The sequence below is a fragment of the Lissotriton vulgaris genome, unplaced genomic scaffold (genome assembly GCF_964263255.1).
Source record: "Lissotriton vulgaris unplaced genomic scaffold, aLisVul1.2 SCAFFOLD_550, whole genome shotgun sequence".
Taxonomy (NCBI): Eukaryota; Metazoa; Chordata; class Amphibia; order Caudata; family Salamandridae; genus Lissotriton; species Lissotriton vulgaris.
The window spans coordinates 548,918-561,160 of NW_028247597.1; the positions used below are offsets into that span (position 1 = coordinate 548,918).

General features: G+C 48.8%; 1 protein-coding gene across 1 annotated transcript in view; it reads right to left on the reverse strand.

The window, feature by feature from the left end:
• The window catches only part of PIAS1 (protein inhibitor of activated STAT 1), an 854,757-nt gene that overhangs the window by 282,041 nt on the left and 560,473 nt on the right, over positions 1-12,243 (reverse strand). The gene's annotated exons all lie outside the window — the stretch shown is intronic.

Here is a 12,243-nt window from a genome sequence, read left to right on the forward strand (position 1 = left end):
TGTCGCAAAAGGTCCCCAGCCCTCACAGGAGGTAAGAGCCCCGGGTGGCTAGTGTAGCTCTGGGGGAGGAGTTGTCCCTAGATAAGGGAGGGGAGTGGACAGGCTTGACCCTGGTCTCACTCGGGGATAGAGAGATGGTCTCAGTGACGCCGTTACCCTCGAACATTGCCAAATACCGTCAGAGGGTGCGGGTTATTGAGGAGGAGGTGGAGGCTCTGAGGGACACTGGTGCCAGCATGACGATGGTGCTGAGACGGCTGGTGTCCCCGGAGCAAGTGATCCCCGACGTATTCCATCCGGCCGTATTGGCTGATGGTAGTGTGAGTCACTACCCTGTGGCTCAGGTTTCCTTTGAGTGGGGAGGAGTCTCGGGCCAATTGAGAGTTGCTGTAAGCCCTGCCTTGCCAGTTGAGTGTCTGCTTGAAAATTATATGGAGTATACCGCTTGGAAGGAAGTGGAGTTCCAAGCCCACACAGAAATGCTGGGGTTACCAGGATGGACTTGCGTGGTCACGAGGTCAATGGCTGCCTGGCAAGGAACTCAACACGGGTTGGAGCCTGGAACAATGGCCCAGCCCAATGCTGGTCAAGAAGAGGACGTTGTGGAGGACACGCCCCGTGAGATGGATGGGGAGCCCACGGAGGTAACCCCGGAGTCCGCAGAGGAGGATATTGTTCCCGTGGGGGACTTGCAGACCCTTGCAGAGTGGCAGGTGGAAGGAGGGCCTACCCGGGAGGAATTCTGTCGAGCGCAGAGAGAGTGCCCCATGCTTGAAGGTATGCGGCGGCAGGCCGAAGCCCAAGCGACCAACTAAGAGACCGGCAATTACAACATTTACTGGGAGGATGGCCTCCTCTACAGTGAGCCTAAGGCTCCGGTGCATGGATCATCAAGGGCCTTAGTGGTCCCCCAATGCTACCAAGCCTTTCTGCAAGAATTTTATTAAAGAAGAAAATGCCAGGGCTCGATTTTAACAAACCAAAGCTAATTTATTCAGCTGGTGTGTGCCTTCTTTTCTTTATTTCGAGAAGGTATGCATTTGTCATTATTCATGCATTTCAAAACAATTTTTCATATTTCAACAATATACAGAGGCTGAAAATATCCCTTTTACTGGGGATGCAAATGAACGCAATATTTTGTACATTTCAATGCATTTCAAATCAATATGTGCAGACAAAAACAAATGAAAAATAATTCATGAACAGTTACACTTTCATTTTTTTCATGAAACAGTCATTGAATCCTGTGCACCAAAAATCATTTAGGTACATTAGTTTTTTGTATTGCTATACTGGTGTGTGCCTACAGCCAGATGGCCGACGCGTTTCCAAACCCTTCTTTTACTTTAATGGGTTCTTCCTCAGGGCCGGGCTGTGTACCTATGGTGCAAGATTAGGGACATTTAGTATCTCCTTTTTCCTTGAACCTTTTACTTAGCTTCATATACAGGCAAAGCCTGTGGAATTTTACCTTGTGAGACAGGTTTGCTGTCTGCTGCTTTCAAGCACGGGGCATCGGGTAACGTTGACTTTTCACCATTACCTAGATGTGGTTAAGGATGGGCGAATATAGTGTATATATTGGGTTTTCACATTTCTTTCTGCCAAAGGTATCTATGTTAGGGCTGCGCTAACACTTACTTCTTTTTGTTCGGTTATTCTCTGTCTCAAAGTGATGTTGTTGTTAAAGTGTGTGGCGCGTTCCGCGGTGGCTCAGATCTGTGTATTTAAAAGTTTGGAATCAGTTCCGCGAGTAAAACATTGGATCGAGTTCTGTTTATATTTTGAAATTTGGCTTACTTGTGTGTAGCGCGACAGGCGACCCAGGCTCTTCACAGGGTTTAAATGAGCGATTGCGTTTCTCTTCCGAGTTCTGTGGGGGGAATCAAGCCGATAATTGGAGTTTACTTGGCTTTGATTCTTTGTTACATATGCGCTTCAAATTGGGCTTGCGCGATGCTTTCTTACCTCTGTCTGTGGGTCTCTTGCTGCGCTGGGGGTTCTGTGCAGCCGCTTCTCACTCCGAGTGCTGCTATTCTGGTTTAGTTTGAACACCAGATGGAACACGGTTTCCTGTTTAAATATGCTGCTAGGGATTGTGGGATTTGTAGTTTTTTGGAACAAAGTTATGATATGGTTATGTATTGAATTTTAGAAGAGAGAAGGTTATGCGCAGCGCGTAAATTCGCTACTTTTTGATGGATAATTCTTCAGTGGTGGTGGGGTTCACGGGGGACTCAATAATTGGTTCTTTGCAATTCCGACATTTCGTTCAGGCCATCCATCACGCAATTAAATTTTAGAATTAGATAAGCCTCTTTTTTTAGTAACATGGCATCGATGTTTCCTCCTCTCGGAGGAACCTTCATGGCTTGTAGTATTGTCCATTTAAAATCGTTTTCATTGTGTTGCTGTTCCACAAAGTGCTGTACCATGGGTGCGGACAGTACTTTGTTCTTGATCCTGGACCTATGTTGGGATATTCGTTGGTTAACTTTTTGAGTGGTTTTTCCTATGTACAACTTAGGACAAGGGCACATGACTGCATATATTACATTTGATGTTTTGCAGTTCGAGAATCCTTTATGTGTCCATTTCGTTGTCTTGAATGAGAATTCTTCACCTTCAATTGTATTGGGGCAGGAAGCACATGAACCACATTTGTGGTGGCCTGTCACGGGTGGTAGTTTCCACAAAGTACGTAAGTCAGTTTTGGCTTTGCTTACTCCCAGATCGGCCCTTACAATCCGCTGGGCTATGCTTCTATTTTTCTTCAGGGCAAACAAGGGTTGCTCCATCGGGACTTCTGAATTTTTAATCAAATGCCAGTTCTTTAGGATGATGGATTTCAACTTGTTAGTGTATGGTCCGAAAGTGGTAACACATACCGGCCTTTCCAGTGGTTTGATATCTTTGTTGGTTCTCAATAGTTCTTCTCGTGGAGTGTTCCATGCCCTGGTGGTTGAGTGTTTCAATAATTTGTGGGGATAACCCCTCTGTTTTAATTGATCACTCAGTATTTGTGAATGGATCAGGAAGTCTTCTTTCCTAGAACAATTCCGTCGGATTCTCAGCATTTGTCCGTACGGCAGGTTAGATTTTAGACTTTTAGGATGGTAACTGGCATAGTGTAAAATTGTGTTCTTGTCTGTGTCTTTACGATGTAACGTGGTAGTCAGTTCATTTACAAGAGGAAAAACCACTACATCTAGAAAAGTAAGCGATGTTCTACTGGAGGTCATTGTGAATTTTATGTCTGGGTGTCTGGTATTGAGCCACTGATGGAACTGGGCGAGCGTTTCTTCTGACCCATTCCATTGGCACCAGATGTCATCAATGAAACGATACCATTTGGTTATGTTTTGTAGGAATGGATTATTACGGTAGATGAAGCGCTCCTCATACAGGGCCATGAAGAGCACCGCCATTTCTGGGGCATAAGGACACCCCATGGCGGTGCCCTTCACCTGCACGTAGAACGTGTCCATGAACCGAAAGTAGTTCCTTTTGAGTGCTATTCTCGCTAAGTTAATGATAAAATCAGTGGGGACTCTATGTGGTCTGGGTCGTCTGTCTAGAAAATACTCCATTGCTTCTAATCCCTCTTGTTGGGGGATTTGAGTATATAGGGAGGTGACATCAAAGGATACCATCACCTCTTGGTTTCCATCAAATGAAGTCCCTTCAATTTTGTTGATGAAATCCCTGGTGTCTTTAAGGTATGATCTTACTTCAGACAAGAAAGGTTTAAGGAACACATCCACATATTTCGCAAGTGGTTCCAGTACTGAATCACACCCGGAGACAATAGGTCTTCCGGGTGGTTCAGATAGGTTTTTATGAATTTTTGGTAAAAAATAAATTACCAGAATGCGCGGGCTTTTTTTGTCTAAATATTGGAATTCTTTCATTCCTAGTATCCCCTTGTCCCAACCTTCTGTAATTATGGTCTGAATCTCAGCTGTTATTTGTGGAGTTGGATCCTCTTTGACTTCTCTATACCACTCGGTATTTTTGATTTGACTGTTGGCTTCAATAATGTATTTATCTCTGTCCCAGACCACAAGGGCGCCCCCTTTATCTGCAGGTTTTAGCACTATCGATTCGTCGTTGCGTAGAGTGTTCAAGGCCATTTCTTGATCTCTAGTGATGTTCCTTTTGAGGAACATTTTTTGTTTGCTTAATTGAGTGATGGAGGATAGAACGACCTGTTCGAAGGCTATTATTTCCTTAGGGATGGTATATGTTGGGGGTACAAATGTAGATTTGTTGGAGAGATTAGAGGGTTCATTAACTCTAGTGTCTTCTCTGTTGTGAAAAAATGCTTTTAATCTCAGTTTGCGACAAAATTCCAATGCTTCTATTTTTAAATGCGTCAGGTCAGTGTGGGATGCTGGTACGAATTTGAGTCCTAGTTCTAATACTGATTTTTCGTGTGCAGTTAGTTCCCTATTTGAGATGTTTACTATGGAGGTCTGGTCTACGATTTGTACTGAGTTCTTTCTGCAAGAATTGGCACATGAGATACCACTAGCTGGACACCTGAGTCAGGACAAAACCTTTGCACGGTTGGTCCCACATTTTTACTGGCCCAGAATGAGAGTTGACTCTGACACATTTTGCAAGACCTGTAAGACTTCTCAAACAAGTGGCAAGACTGGGACTAAGTTGAAGGTCCCCTTGGACCCCTCCCGGTTGTCGGTACCCCTTTTGAGCGGGTTGGCATTGATATTGTCAGGCCAATGGACCCGCCGACTTCTTCGGGACACCGGTTCGTGTTGGTGGACCACGCCACCCAGTACCCAGAGGCAATCCCTCTGAGGACCATCACTGCACCTGTGGTGGCGTGGGCCTTGATGGGGATTTTTACCCGTGTGGGATTCCCCAAGGTCGTGGTGTCAGATAGAGGCACGAACTTCATGTCGGCCTACATGAAGGCCATGTGAAAGGAGTGCGGAGTGACCTACCGGTTCTCCACTCCTTACCACCCCCAGACTAACGGGCTCATAGAGCACTTCAATAAGACCCTGAAGGGGATGATCCAGAGCCTGCCAGAGGACTTGAGGCGGAGGTGGGACGTCCTCCTCCCTTGCCAGCTGTTTCGTACCGAGAGGTGCCGTAGAAGGGAGTCGGGTTCAGCCCCTTTGAGCTGCTCTATGGCCACCCGTTAGGGGGCCCCTCAGCCTTGTGGAGGAGGGGTGGGAGAAGACATCGAAGAAGCTTCCCCCTGACATTGTCAGCTACATGCTGGCATTCCGCAGTCAGATGGCCAAGCTGTGGAAGGGAGCCTCAGACAACCTGGAGGCTAGTCAAGCCGTCATGAAGGAGTGGTATGACCGCAACACTCGGACGGTGGAGTTGGATGCTAGACAGATGGTGTGGGTCATGGAGCCCAGAGAGCTTAGCAGCCCCAGGACTGGTGGACTGGACCATACGAGATCGTGTCGAAACGAGGCCAGATCACCTATTTTGTTGACCTTAAGAACCCCCGATAGCCCCATAGGCTGTTCCACATCAACCGCCTGAAACCACACCATGAGCGATCTGAGCTTGCTCTCCTCATGGTGACGGATGGGAGCGAGGAGGAAGAGAGCGAGCCTCTTCCAGACCTTCTGGCAGCCCAAGAGAAGGATGGATCAGTGGAGGGAGTGGTCCTTACCCCGTCCTTGACCCATGAGCAACAGAGGGACTGCCGCTAGGTTTTGGAGCAGTACGCCTCGTTCTCCCTCACTCCTGGAATCACGCTTCTGTGTACCCATGACGTGGACACAGGGGACAGCCCACCCGTGAAAACCAAGTCTTACCGGCTGTCCGACAAGATAAAGACCAGCATCCAGAGTGAGGTGGCCAAGATGTTGGAGCTGGGGGTGATTGAGCCTTCCAGCAGCCCTTGGGCTAGTCCGGTGGTGTTGGTGCCGAAGGGGGCCCCACCGGGCACCACACCAGAACTTCGGTTCTGTGTGGACTACCGTGGTCTGAACTCCGAGACTAAGACGGATGCTCATCCGATACCTCGGGCGGATGAGCTGATTGACCGACTGGGAGCTGCTCGGTATCTGAGTACCATCGACCTGACGTCAGGATACTGGCAGATTGCCATGACGGACGGAGCAAAGGAGAAGACTGTGTTCTCCACCCGAGGGCCACTTTCAATTTCGGGTGATGCCCTTCGGGCTCAAGAATGCTCAGGCCACTTTCCAGCGGTTGGTTAAACAGGTGCTTTCTGGCCTAGAGGCCTTCTCAGCTGCGTACCTGGACGACATAGCTGTCTTCAGCTGCAGCTGGGAGGACCATCTGCAACCCCTCCAGGTCAAAAGTGAGACCATCCTGGCCTGGGAGCCCCCAAAACTAAAACAGAGGTCTGAGTTTTCCTCTGCCTCACTGGATATTACCGCCGGTTTGCAAGGGGTATGGAACCATCGTAGCCCCCCTGACGGAGTTGACGTCCAAAATGCAGCCACGAAAAGTCATCTGGACGGCTGCCAGTCAAGACGCATTTGACACCCTGAAGCATGCGATGTGCACCGCTCCGGTGCTTGCAACACCAGATTTCTCCAAGGAATTTATCGTGCAGACAGACGCCTCTGAGCATGGCATAGGAGCTGTGCTCTCTCAACTAAATGAAGAAGGCCAAGACCAGCCTGTGGCCTTTATTGCCCGAAGGCTACTCCTCAGGGAACAACGGTGGAGTACAATAGAGCATGAAGCCTTAGCTGTGGTCTGGGCCCTTAAGAAGTTGAGGCTATACCTCCTTGGTTCTCACTTCCTCATTCAGACCGACCACCGACCCCTTCGCTGGCTCATGCAAATGAGAGGCGAAAACCCAAAATTGCTAAGGTGGTCCATTTCCCTCCAGGGTATGGACTTTCGGGTGGAACCCCGGCCCGAAGTAGACCAAGCCAATGGGAACGGTCTCTCCCGGGTTTTCCGGCATAGTGATGAGAACTACCTAGGGTTGGGTAGCTCTCCCCACTTTCGGCTGGGGGGGACACATGCTAGATCTGCCAGCCCTAGGGTGGTCTACCCCGTTTTTTTTGCCCCTTGCCTTCTTTTTTCCACCATCTTTTTGTTGGACCTAGGTCTCTGGGCGCCTTACCACTGCCAAAAAGTGCTGAGGTGCAGGTGCTCTCTCCCAACAACATGGCTGCCACAGGCCCCTTCTACTGCGGAGTGGCCTTGTTAAACACGCACTAGTAGTCATGAGCAGTCTGGGACATTAGGATACAGTAGTACTGCCATCCCGCCTTTTCTGCCCATAACCTAGAATGTGGAAGCTCCTGGAACCTTCCAGAATAGGGGAGGGGTTACACTTTGCCGCCTTCAGAGAATGGTCACCTGACCTAGGGGTATAAGGGGAAAGGAGGGAAACCTGCCTGTCAGTTGGGGCATCACTGGACCTGGGGGAACTTCTGCAGGAGTTTAGGCGGTTGGGCCTAGGGGAGGAACCTACACCACTGGAACTGCCTGGGCCTAGTCACTGCTTTCTAATTTAGGTGAGGGACTCTGCCAACCCACTGATCTGGCCCAGCATTGGGGAACCCAGGGTACCACCTCCAGTGAGCCAAGGGGGACCATCCTACCTTTGAACCACCAACTCAACCCCACCTTCTTCCCCCTCCCAAGAAACTGCACCAGAAGGGCACTAAAACTACCAGGCACCGCAAGGAATCACCTATCTACCGTAAAGACTTCTGGGGGGGTCAACCAGATAACAGTGCTGCACCATCCAAGGGCTTAACTGACAGAACTCTGCCCCCCTGCGCTGTTCTGCCTAAGCTGTCTTGCCCTGGACTGCCCAGAACTGTGTCGTGCGAGAACTATTGTTGAATGCCCCCAAAGTGCTGTGAATTCCTAAGCGCTAGCATTCCCATGCGCTGTGCAGTTGCAAGAGACTGACTTTGTGCCTTCCCCCTCTGGACTGTTAGAGGTTCTGTTGCCCCTTTCTAGCACTGTGTCCCTGTGAACGCTGTGCCCTTTAGGCGCTGTGTCTGGAAAGCGCTGCTGGTCCTTCACTGCCGCCGCCGCCCGGTACCTGAAGAGCGCTGTGCCTGAGAGCGCTGTTGGCTGATCCCTGCTGCGGCCCCTTGGGTGCTGCTGAACCGGCGCTGCTGGGAAGTGCGCCTATGGACCGAAAATCACCGCCGCGGCCCAGGGGCCTGACCTGCTGCTCACTGCCACTGCCCCGGAAGCCTAGGGAAGGCCGCCACGAGATTCCAGTAGGCTGCCCCGGGCCTGGGAAGCCAAAACCAACCCTTCCCACGTGACAGGGTGCCGTCGCGTCATCGGCCGCGCCCCCTCGGTGCGGCACTGAAATTGGCGGCTGGCGCCCCACCTACAGAGGCCGCGCTCGGATTGGCCCGGATCGCCGCACCCCCCTCCGCTCCGTCACAATTGGATCCCGGGCCGGGAGAAGCCTACGGAGGCCCCAGACCAGCTCTACCATCGGCGCAGGACTCTGGGAGAGAGAACGGGCCCCCACCAGCCGGCACAAGCCCCGGGCGGCTGCAACACCACAAGGAGGCGACAGAGTACCGGGAGGGGGCTCCAGAGTCAGCGCGAGCACCCCCCCTTCGCCCCACGAGCCTCCTCAGAGGCTGAACAGAATGGTAACCACCCTGAGGAGGAGGGCGGAAGACAGTAGTGAAAGCTGGCCTCTAGTGAGCAGTAAGGCAGCCCCGCGACCGCCCCTCCCCTCAGGGAACTGTAGTTGGGCCCTGTTGGCACTAGTTTGATAAAAGCCTGGAATAAGGGGGTATGGTGACTACAGGCCTTCTGAATTGGGATTAAAAACTGCCGGATAACTGATTGTGCTCTGCTTACGGAAACCCTCCTTTTCTGGGACCTGTTCATCCTAGTGTGGCCTAATTCAGGAAATTTTCTATAGGGAAACTAGGAAAAGTTCTATATTGAAGTGTCCTATGAAATGTTGCTGTACTGAACCGGCTTAGGACAGATGTTGTTCCCTATGCCTATATAATGAAATGTTACCTGATTTTTAAAGGAATGTTGTTGCCTAGCTTGCCCATACATCTCACATAGTGCGGTACTGACAGAGTTACTTGCCTGATGAATTGATGCTTAGTTTATAACAATGATTTACTTACCTGCAATGAGACAAGCCTAGATAAAAGAATCTTGTTTTAAACAACTAGCTGGAGTGGTGTCTTTTTATTGCTTGTGTTTCCCTGTCTCAGTGTGAGTGTGTGCTGCACTTCTGCTTTACACCTAGCCTTCGGGTGCCTTCCCGCTCATGCCAAGCTACCGCAGTGGAATTGGAGACCCCAGTTCTTACAGCTCCCATGGACTTGGCCACTTCAGTGTCCTTTTTCATTATTTCTAATGCATGATCTACTTCAGGATGAAAACATTTTTGCTTGTCAAATGGTGTGTTACGAAAGGATTGTTGGACCTCAGGATTAAACCCAGAGATCCTTAACCAAGCAGGTCTGCTAAGCAAAATGCTAGTGTTGACCTCTCTAGCCGCAGTATCAGCAGCATCTAGAGCTCACCTTATGGAGGAATTTGAAATGAGCTTACCCTCATTTCCTAAATCCTGTGCTTTAGCTTTATGTTCATCTGGGAGATATTAATGCAATTGTTCCATTTCAACCCAGTGTGCCCTGTCATACCTGGTTAAAAGGCCCTGTGTATTTAAAATGAGCCACTGATTTAACAGCTTGAGCCGCTATAAGCATGCCAGAAGCGTCTATTAACTTAAGACTCCTTATCTGGTGGAGGAGCATCCCCTGATGTTTGCGAATTAGCCCACTTACGAGCATTTGACACTACCAGTGAATCTAGTGGCAACTGGCCCTTGATAAATACTGGGTCTGATGGGGAGGCCTTATACCTCTTGTCAACACTAGGAGTCAAGATGCATGCTCGTACAGGGTCCTTAAAAATTTCATCAGCGTGTCGTCATGCTCTTAAGCACAGGAAGTGTTTGTGACAACCTATGTTTGGATCCTAAGGTCTCAAACAAAATATCTTCTTCTAATGATTTTTTGTGCAGTGCCACCTCATGGCAATGAGTTCTTGGTGGGATACATTGTTGTCTGGTTGAGATCGCTTGGCTGGGTAAAGGTCTGGGTCATCATCTGCAGGAGGGTCAATTGTATAATTTGCCCACGGATCTACTAGTAAAAGTGCCCCCCCTCACCCCACCCCGACTCATTAACATCATCATCATGGTGAGATTTTAGAGAATCCAGAGGTGTGATTTGCAAAGGATTTGAAGGTGGAGAAGGAGGTAGTGTAGGGGATGATGGTGGTGGATGAAAAGGACTGGTGGCAACAGATTTCCTCTTTAAAGGGATCTTGCAAGGAGTTTCCTTATCAGGAAGCTTATGTTTCAGCTTGGTATGAATATGGCCAGTCTCGGGTTTAATATATAGTCTCTTTTGCTTGGGATCCGTTTTCGGTGGAAAATTGTCTAAATTCGGATCCGAAGTATCATCTATCTGTTTCGGCACCAACATTTTCTGCGCAGCGTTTGCTTGCCTTTCAGTACGGAAGATTTCAGCTCCAAAGGCTGCATGGCTTTCGGCACAGAGGATTTTGGCTCCAAGACGGATTTCTGTTTGAAACCTGAGGGCTTTGGTTCCAAAAGGACTTTTGACGACTCAGTACCGAGCTGGAAGGTTTGACTAACAGTTTTGAAGCCAGACCTTGAGGTGGAGCATAGGGAAAGTGATCTTGGCCAGAAAGCAGAGGTGGTGCCGAAGCCTTGTGCTTTTTTAGAGCGATTCGAAGGGTCAAGGGGTCTTCTGAACTTGCGTCACATTGTCCCTACAGCAGTTCCTATTCGTCAAGGTCTATCATGAGGTCTGAGTCCTGCATGGAGAAGGCTTCCTCCTCTGCCTCAAAGTCTTCTTGACTGGAATCAGAGCACAGATACTTCATGTGGCACTGAGGGCAGAATTTGAACTGTGTCCATTCCATCGACGGAGAGCTGATCCGACACGGTTAGGCCCGAAGGCCGTCCACGAAGTTTTCCAAAAGAAAAGTAGATTCTGTTGACCGAAACGATACATGGAGAAGTGGGATATGTGTACGAAACAACACCGTCGAGGGTAGAAAGGATTGCGCTTTCGATGGGACCCCGAAGAACGGATTTGAACCGCTGTGCAGCAATACTCGTCTAAACCCGATGTCGGAACAAACAATCTGACAATGGTGTAGTGTAGTTCCTGTATTTCCAATAGGCTCTGCGCATTGGAATCCTATATATACTATAGATTTGACATAGGACTGAGGTCTAACTAGGTCTCTATCAAATATACTAGACTTAATTGTGAGTGCCAGCTAGCTCAGAGGTCACTAGAAACTTTCCAGAATAAACAAGAAGGGATTAGTTTCTGACAACCGCATAAACATGACAACTTTGTTTCCCAAGAATAAGAAATCTATCTCTAGAGTCGCGGAAACAATAGATGGTTATTTCACTCAGTCAATCGTGCATGCTTCGTTTCACCAGAGGTGCAGGGAAATAGAGAGACGGGCGTTTTCAATAAAAGGGTATTAATTGAATAGTCTTCTTTCTCAAGCATTAGAAATGAACTGCTACAATCGTAATACTGGTTGCAAAGTCCAATGCGTACAGTACGGAGAGTATTTTAAAATAATACTGTAAAGGCATGATATGGTTTCTAAGCCATAAAATACATAGATCAATACATAAAGAGTAAAAGTACTCAACTGGTGCTTCTAGAATACGCCTACCCCAGTGTACCTAACCTAGGTCTAGTACAAGGGAAAAAGTAAGTGAGGTGTAGCTCAAGTTTAGTATTCTTTTTGCCAAGAATCTATTCCAAGAATTCTCTAAGGGTCTAATCAGCTCCGTACTTTGGTTTAGAATGAAGGAGGTCTTTTATCTCTTTCTCAGGACTCTATTTCCCAGTAACCCACAAGGGTCGCCTGGAAACACTGGAGCTGGATTTCTCTGCAAGAGAAAAGACAGCGTCTCTCTCAGTGTGTCAGCTAGAGGGTCGGCTTCCTTCGGCACTTGCTTCAGCAGGTCGTCGGGCAAGTAGATAGTCGAACTGCTCCAAACCACCGTGTCCTTGCCTGGGCAAGTGTGGGCATATTTATACCTTGAAGGTGCCATCTTTGACGTAAGGTTGGACATAATAACGTCATCAAAGACTCAGTTCTTTGAAAACTCCATGAGTTCTTGGATAAATCAATATCCAAGCAAGGGGAAGTCCCTGACAGCGGAAGGCGGGTTTTTCCAAGAAATCA